The 8,343-nt window shown below is 39.1% G+C and overlaps 1 long non-coding RNA gene across 1 annotated transcript; it reads left to right on the top strand.

Moving 5' to 3' along the window:
- The first annotated feature begins 4,954 nt into the window (after nt 1-4,954).
- LOC121812829 lies at nt 4,955-7,381 on the top strand. The gene is made up of 2 exons (XR_006053355.1): nt 4,955-5,288; nt 7,104-7,381. It is a non-coding gene; the product is annotated as an uncharacterized LOC121812829 (long non-coding RNA).
- Nucleotides 7,382-8,343: the final 962 nt, after the last annotated feature.

Here is an 8,343-nt window from a genome sequence, read left to right as displayed (position 1 = left end):
ATCTGATGAAACACAAAATCTGACGGCTTTCTTTTGCAAAAGTTTCACTGCTGTAGGCAAAAATCCTGAAATTTATTCATTTAAACTTTAGCAAATTGTCATAAACATTTTCAAATGTCTTTGATCAAATATGTAGACAGAGTAGAGTGACCATATTGCTGTTAGCAGATTGTTACTCTTTGACTGATGAAAGGATTTTAAATTTAAATTTCTTCAATCTGAATAATGTTCAGAGTGCAACACTTAGTAATTTATAATGAAAACAGAGAGATTAAGTGTTTCAGTGTCTCATAAACTACAAACTTATCACCACGTGGCTCTTACTGACTCATACCTTCTGAACCAGCACACATACATTCAAAGTCTGCTACCATCTACTGGTCAAACTGGGTATTACATCAGGGCAGCAAAGGTTCAGCACAGCAAACAGGAGTGATTATATATATCATCTGTCCTGGGAGTGGTTCAGGATCACATTTAAAGTAAAGCTTTTAGAGTATTGAAAGTTGAAGAAAAAACAAATTCCAAACTTCAAAGTAAAATGTGCTCAAAAGATGGTCAGGACAATGATTACAGAAAGCTTTTATTTATTTATTTATTTATTTATTTATTTATATCAGTCAAAGAACTTAAGCAATGGAAGGAAATTTAATAAAAAGATGAGTTGCACTGTAAACGCATGAAAAAGTTTTGACACTGATGATGAAACTTCCTATGAATAAACATCTCAGATAAGATATTTAACATGTAATTAGATGTTTGCAAAAGCACAAGGTGCCTCATACTTCTTAACAACTCTACTGTACTCTATAAATTACCCGTTTAAATTTTAATTGGGCTTACAGATTGTATTATTAAGGGCCTGGCTTTAACTGACAGGTGGATGATGACATCAGCTATTTGGAGTCCCTGGACGTGACCTCGGCACATTGGAGCATTTTTAATGAAATTATCTGACCAATAACATGGCTGCTGTGTTTAACTTTACCAACAGGTGGTTCAAGACGTCTGAGCTCCAGTTTTGGTGAAATTTGAGGATTTTGTTTGAATATTAGAGCACCAATTACCAGGTTCCTGTGCGATGGATTAACTGTAATGTAAAGGCCTGTTAACTGCATCCTTCACCTGCTTACACCCGTCGCACAGTCAGGTTATCATAAAGTGTAGTTTGTCACATAAAAAACTAAAAACTATAATACATTCCTGGGAGGCGTACTCTGCTGAAACAGTGTACGCTGCTGTCACCGTTAGTTATTGCAAATACCAACTAGAGCGCTCCCCGCTCGCTGGGCAGTATTGTTGTCCTGCCGGTTGTATACTTAAAAAACGCAGTGTTTACACATGCTAGCAGTCCATGTATCAGTTTGGGGCGCATGTTTGTGTTCCACCTCTCAAGGCTTTGACTTAGAGGTCAAAGGCAGTTTCTGTTGGTGCCATCATTTATTATTTCATCAGATTTCATTAAAGACATCTAAAGAAGGTCCTTACTGGATTGCTGTTAACCAGATGACACTCTCTGCTAGGAGTGGTTGCCGCAGGTCAGAGGTCGTCCGCAGGGTCGCTTGCAGGAGAAACGACCCTGACGATGACACGGCACCGGGCTGACCTGCCGAGCACAAACAGAGTTCAGCACAGACCCTCCATCATTAGATCTGATGACCTCGTCTGGAGGTGAACGAGCGCCTGTATACGAGTGTGCTGAATACCAAACGACTAAATGAGATGAAACGCAAGAGAATTAAAAGAGCGAGAGAGATACAGAGATGTAGCACGTACGTAATCCAATTCCATAACACAGTGTGACGGGGAATCAGCTGTGTTTTGCTGCCCATTTTATTTCGAATCTGGCACAAACTGGCGAGCCAGTTCCTGAATCAGTCACGTGGTACGGACTGCCCGCCAGGCCTCGAACATCACTGCATACGTAATCGTATCAATTTCCGTAATCGTAATTTTGACAAATTAATTACAGAAATTAATTAATTACAGAAAGAAGGACACTGAGAGAAAAAGAGAGCCCGTGCTTTAACAATGGCTCCGTGCAGAGGTATATATGGACACGGACTCGTTTAGCTTATATAGAATTGGCTCCCCATATGCTAATCCAGACCAAAACCTCAGGTTCCATCCATTGACTCGCTCCGTCTCCAGTTTCCGCCGCCATGCTTTCTCATTTGTCTTCTCCAGCACTGATAATTGGCGTCTGTCTTGTGTCAGTGACGTAAAAGACGGATTTAATGCGACATGACCATTCAAACAGCAGTCGCTTTCTAAAACATCAGATATGTATCGGATTCAGTACCACATACGAAAGTGACCCAGGTCGGATTTGAAAATATCGGATTTGTGCTGTTCAAACTGTCATACCATGATCGGATATGGGTCAAAAGTCATATTTGATGCGCTTCTGCCTGCAGTGTGAACGTAGCCTTAGTGTCACGTTCTGGGTCCGTTGGACCCAGTATTTTGAGTTTATTATGTTTTGGTTTATTTTTGCATTATGGATTGTTTTCTGATGTTCTGGTGCTTTGTTTATTATTATCATTATGGATCTGTTTCTGTTATTCTTGGTGAGGGATCAGTTCTTAGGTTTTGGGTTCTCATGTGTATTGCAGTTTCTGTTCAGTGTCATGTCTGCATCTGGTTTAGTACTTCTTGTTTCCTGTCTTATTGTGAAAGTCTTTGTCTTATGTTAGTGTGTGCAGCTTAGCTCCCCCGTCTCGTTAGCCCTGATCTCCCCCAGCTGTGTCTCCCTTCTGTGGCCCATTCCCTCATTACTACCCTGTGTATTTAAGCCCTGTGTTTTCCCATGCTTGGTGTCGCGTCGTACCCTCAGATCCTGCCTGTGTGTCCCTGCTTGGTTTCATGGTTTGGGTTTTGTTTCATGCCAGCAATAAAAGCTGTGGTTTTCATTAACATTTCATCGCGGAGTCCTGCATTTGGATCCACATTTCCACCTGCCTGCACACAGAGCCCTGACACTCAGACCTTGAAATGACTCTCTTTATATTTAAACCTCCAGAAAAAATATTCAAAACACAAACACTGAAACTGAAAATAAACTACAATAATACAAACAGAATCAGTGTGTTTGGTGTTTTTAATTGAGCTTCCTTCTGACTGGAATAATTAGCTTTATTTCCTTTTATTTCATTTCCTCTCTGTCTCCTTTACTATCCTTTAACCAAATTCACAACAGATGAAAACAACCCTTTTGTGGAGGTTTATTTTATTTAGACTGCACATTCAAAACAGTCCTTTCATGAAAGTGCAAACTGCTGAACTGTTCTGAAATGTAAATGTGAAACAGGATGCAGTTCTCTGCCAACTTAAAAAGCCCATATTTTATGAGCTACAGAACATAGAAAACATTTCAAATGTTTAAGATGAGAAAAGCTTAAACTTAACAGTCATAAAATGTCTCGAAAAGTTGGGAAGTGGAAAACAAAAGGCTAGAAAAGTAAGTGGTACTAAAAAGAAAGGGCTGGAGGAAATTGCACACCAATCAGGTTCACTGGCAACATATCAGTGATGTAACTGGGAATGAAAACACATTTACACTTCTTTAGTTCCTCCAATTTCTAGTGATTTGATTTGTTACCGTTTCAGTGTTATCATTCTGTTGCTTTTATTATGTTTCTGCAGCATTTTAAGCTTAATTCTGTCTCACCTCATTCAAAGCTTAAATTGAACTGAAGCTGCTCCTTATACAGAAGTATGAGTAAGTCAGAGCAGAGAATTATATGTAACATGTGGTGACAGGGATGCTAACCAGTCCCAACATGTTAGTGTTCGGTGAAACGGTGCGAAGCGGTGACACAGTGAGCTTGCAGGGACAGGCTCAGGGCAGGGCTGGAACTCAGCCAGATTGATTCACTGTGTGTTTCCCACAGTGACAAGAGCCAAGCAGGAAAAGAGTGCGGCAGCCATCCAGGAGTGTCTGTGTCCTGGGCTGAGAGGCTAAAAATCGCAGTGTGTGTGCATGTGTTGCCACAAACAAAAGAGCTGTCGCTTGGCCTTGATGCTGGTGTGCGTGTGTGTTTGGGGGCAGTGTCATATATGTCACTTCATGTCAGGAGACTCTGAATCATCCAGAAACCTGGCAGCTAAGCAACTGTTCAAGTCATGCAAAGATGTGTGTGTCTGTGTGCCATACGTCTCTCTAAAGTTTTCCACCACACACACAAAAATGTACAAAAATAAGATATCAAAATGATTGTGCTAGTTCTGTGAATATTTGTTTTAAAGTTCCACAAATACAACATTTAGCCTAGCCTGAAATAAAAATGACTGCAGTGCAGTCTTTTGTGTGTTTTTGTGTGTTTAATCAGCTCAGTCCCTCGGGTGAAATCCCAGGATCCTCTGACCGTTATGTGTCAATCTAACGTCATGCTTGTGCATGTTTGTGCTTGTAAGTATTCATTTGTAGTCATGTGCAAAACAAAGCACAACCTTTTACATTTATTAGGTTTCATGTGTCAGGAGAAAAATCAAGAAGTCTCAAAATGAGGTTAATCCAAAAAAATATACAAAGATGAGTTTTAACAGAGGTTATAGTTTTTTTGGCTAAGAAGTAACACCCTGCTCTAAAAAAGCCTTAATCATAATGTGTTATTTACAGCAGCAGAGACCACGGCCCACTCCTGTGATCACTGTTTGAAATCTGCTTTAAGCCCGCTGGACGTAGTGGAGCAGTAGCAGTAGAAACAGGTTCATGCTTTCACTACCGAGTGTCTCAGAGCTTCAATAATTTAAAAAAAGAGCATTAATAATGTTTGCAGTCAGCAGCTGCTGCACTCTGTCAGGTCTTTGTTTTCACTTCTTTTATTTGGGATCAAATGAAAAGCTTTCTTTGAAACATTTGTCAACCTTGTGATTCAGATTCAAAAAGGTGGAAGCCGCATGGTAAACTGGTTTCTTACGATGGTGATTGTCACACGCTTCTGTCATTAAAAAGGGTTACAGGGAGGTACAGGTGCATTTGTGGGTGTATGGTAATGTGGTAAAGACCACTTTACCAGTAGATTTGAAACTTGTGTTTTATTTTTTCATTTTGAATTTATGAACTTTTTACCTTTTTATTGATTGTTTTGCTTGACTGGAACAAAATATGAGTTTTCTCTTAGTACCTAAAAAAGCAGACATACTGACCTTACACTGTTTTTTCTTTGTGGATATTTTTTCCTTCCTGATGAGCAGAAGAGAGCTTGATGGTTTCAGAGACGCCTGCAGAACAACAGTGACGTCTTTCAGCCTTTAGAACAATCACCAGACTGAAAATGTATTTGGTAAGGGTTATGCATGCCTTTTCACATGTAAACTGGACACCTGCAATGCACTGCATACTACAGTCATTAGCCTAATGCCAGATTACTGACTGGGACAAAAAAGAGAGATCACAGCAGCCTTGTTCTGTCTCACTGTGTATTACAGAATCCAGGATAAAGTGACACTGTTTGTGTTTAAAGCATTAAATGGTATTGATCTGCATACATGGTAGATATGTTGATCTAGGTTTGAACCTCCAGTTAGATGGGTGAGTCAGATTATGTAATGTAATTATTTTTTACCCTACAGTCCAGCCTCTAAAACAATGAATAAAGTCCTACAAATCATTCAATTAACAGATTTTAAACAGAAAAGATTCTGTTTAAAATCTGTTTAAAATACTTATGTCCCGGAAGCAACTCGTAAATATGCAACTCCTCCTCAGCGTCTCAACAAATCACAGCACATCACAGTTTTTCCTAGGATGTCTGTCTGCTCTCTTAGTCAGTGAGTTTTATTAAAACTTGCATTTAAACTTTAAAATTAAAATAATCTCATTGGGTTTAAACTTGGGTTATCTGTAACTTCTTGAAAATACCAAAATCCTCGGATATTTAAAACAAGTGAAGGAAAGTTCAGCAGAGAACGTGGAAATGGCTGCTGCAACACTTTGCACCACGTTGTTGTTTTCCACTATCTTGATGGCTGCACTCGCAGGTAATTCTGTACATATTTAGATTGCTATTGATCTTTGAGTTATTTTCTCCCTTCTCCATTTCCTCTATCATCTTCCATATATAGAGCTACCACGATCGCTGATAAAAGTTTCATGATTATGGTAACTTCTTTGGATCCAAGCTTGTTTGGATTGATGTTATTCATTCTTTGGGAATTCTGAGATTCTAATGTTTAGGGTTTGAGAGCCTGAATTCTGTTACTTAAATTCTCATTTATTGGTTCTTGTTTGCTTTGCATTTTTCTCCATTTTTCATGTTCGGGCTGTCTTTGTCTCGTCACGTGTCAGCTGATAAGAAATGACAGTTACATTCTAAAGCAATCATCATGTAACAATTTATAATGTATTTAATATTTGTTAATGATTAAAAATGTTGTTTTGTGATTATGATTTGATCACTTAAGCATTGATTTTATATTATATAACCACTTTGCTTATTCTTGTATATTACATCTGGGAAACATGACATCTGTAACACAGCATTTCATATTCTTTCTTCTAAACAATACTGAACACATTGCGACTGTGTGTGTGTGTGCTGTGTGTGTAGTGTGTGTGTGTGTGTGTGTGTTTGTGTGTGCGTGTGTGTGTGGTCCATTTTTGTAGAGTTCAGTGGTCTTTTTTGGGGTTCTCTCCACTCTGATTGGCTGCTGTAGAAGTGAACAATCATAACGTGAAACCTTTAACCGTTCTGTTCTGGCGAGTTTTGACTCTTTTTGGAGGTGCTCAAGCACCAATTAAAATAACTATACAAATAGTAGCAGTACAAATGCCTTTTAGTATTATTTTCTGTCATTATCAGAGACACTATTAGACACTACAGTTGGTCACCCAATTTAATGACTTGCTTTTGAAGGCAACACGGTAATGGACCCAGTTGAAATACGGCTTAAGGAAATGTGAAGAATTGACAACCTTTGCAATCATAAAGTGAAATTACTAATTTGAATCACTAATTTGATTACTTCCAGCACCCCCCATGTGCGCCAGCCTGTTACAGCAGCTCTTTTAAAGAGACTGTATCCATGAAATTGTTCTTTTTCTAAGAGTCTGAACCTAGAATCACTCCTGCCTCTCTGCTCTTTGTTTTCTCTTTCAGACCAGAAATTATCACAGCTGAGTCTGGACAGGACGTCACTCTGTCATGTCGAGCTGCAAACAATAACAAACCATCATAGTTGTGAAATGGAGCAGACGTGACCTGAAGAATTATGTCTTGATTACCGGGATCAGCAATTTGTTCCAGATGAGCAGCATCCATCTTTTAAGAACCGGGTGGATCTGCAGGACAGACAGATGAAGGATGGAGACGTGTCTTTGATTCTGAAGGATGTGACGACTGCTGATAATGGAACATATGAGTGCCATGTCGTCCAGGGAGTCAAACAACCATTGAAGCTCATCAGCAGCATCTACCTTCATGTTGTTCCTCCAGGTGAGTGAGTAGAGTTGAGTGTGTGTGTGATCAGAGGTGAAGCTGCTTCCTGGTTGTTGATGTTTGTTTCTAAAGATGTTGTTGATGAGACTTTGTAGAGTACAGCTCACACTGGTCTGACTGAGGATCAGACAGGAGGACACCCAGGGGATGGACCTGTTGGACTGATAGTTGTTCTGAGTGTTTCTGCTGTGCTTCTTGTTGCTGTTGTTGATTTTTGATCTACATAAAACATAAAAAGACAGAGTCATGTCTCACACAGGCCTGCTGTTGATCAGCAGCTGTTTGAAACATCAGACTGATCCAGTGATGTTTTCTGTGTTATTGGAGAAATAGAAACAAAGAAACAATAGGCAAAAATGCATGATGCCAAACATCAATCAAACATGTTCACAATTAACATTACAACTGTCAAATACGAATAACCAGAGACAAACAGCAGCAACATATTTACTTCACCATTCATTCCCCTACCAGGCCTAACCTAAGTCTTGGCTAATATCCTGTAATCAGTATTGGGCCACTCAAAAAAGTAATATACTACACAGTAGTCATCATCTTTCCTTGATTTCATACCGAAGAAAGTCATTTGTCATCTGTTTTGCATTACTCTGCAAAATGACCTGGAATTCATTGTCTAAAAATGATAAGTTAAAAATATAAACCTGAGGATAAATTGAGGATAAGATGAAATCAGCTGAGTGTAGCACAAGTTCTCATGACAAAAATAACATGAATTTTTGTGTTCGCTTCTGTCTGTCCAACATGAGCGCAGATTAAAGACCCCTTGTAGTAACACGAAATAATGTAATTACTGAATTTAGTACGGTCACATGTTACATTACTGATTTACAGAAAAAGGCACTGTGATTACTTTGATGCATTACTTTGGAACACCGAGCAC

Source organism: Haplochromis burtoni, unplaced genomic scaffold (genome assembly GCF_018398535.1).
Source record: "Haplochromis burtoni strain Fernald_Lab_line unplaced genomic scaffold, NCSU_Asbu1 Contig_871, whole genome shotgun sequence".
NCBI lineage: Eukaryota > Metazoa > Chordata > Actinopteri > Cichliformes > Cichlidae > Haplochromis > Haplochromis burtoni.
Note: the sequence above shows the minus strand (reverse complement) of the source record. Positions and strands in the feature narration are given on the sequence as shown.